The sequence below is a fragment of the Parus major genome, chromosome 12 (genome assembly GCF_001522545.3).
Source record: "Parus major isolate Abel chromosome 12, Parus_major1.1, whole genome shotgun sequence".
Lineage (NCBI taxonomy): Eukaryota > Metazoa > Chordata > Aves > Passeriformes > Paridae > Parus > Parus major.
Genome location: NC_031781.1, coordinates 17698132 through 17699007, shown reverse-complemented (window position 1 = coordinate 17699007; position 876 = coordinate 17698132).

Genomic DNA, 876 nt, shown 5'->3' with positions numbered 1-876 from the left:
CCATTTTCTCATGTCAAGAGCTGAGTTCCCTTCCCCAAAATCCAGATCTCAGAGCTCTCAGCTGAAGGAACCATTTTTTCCTCCTGGAAAAAACCAGATTCCCAGGATGCTGTAACCCCTGCCACCACAGCAAGGACCACTCCTCAAAACTGAATCCTCTTCTAATGATCTTTTTTCTAGATATTTCCACCCTGGGAACCAAAAAAAAAAAAAAAAAAGTAAAGTGTTCATTATTCAAATGCCATCCAGTGAGCCAGGACAGCCACACCACGTGAATGTATCTTAAATTTTAAATGTCTCAGCTCCCATTCCCCTGATCCTAAATCTGTCTCTGGGCTCTCCCACAAGCAGAGGCACCTCCAGAAATATCCCCATTCCTACCTGATCTTTGGGATGAGAACACTCCTAACAACTGACAGAGAAGATTTTACAGGGCCATTCAGGAGATGAGCATTGGCCAGGAAACCTGGAAAACCAGAGGAGAAAATGAAAATAAAACAACCCACAATGACATGGCTCTGTCTAAATGGCACCAAAACCAGCTCAGAAATATCCTGACAAGTGCAGGGGGAGCAGGAGTCAGGGCAGGAATGCTGTTTTGGGAGGAATTTTAATGTAAGGACACTTTAAAAATGCATTAAAGCCACTTAAAAAATAAAAGGAGAAAAAGAAAAGTGAGAGGCTCCATCTCAGCTGTTCTGCAGCTGCTGCTTGTAAACAAACTCAGAATTATTTTATCCTCCAGAATTATTTTATCCTCCAGCCTGAAGGTAAAGTTCACACAGCTCCCACTGAGGGGCTGCCCTGAGTCTGGGCCACTCCCAACCCAAATTCCAGCTCTGAGCCAGCTCCTTTCCATCCCCAAATCCAGCTCCT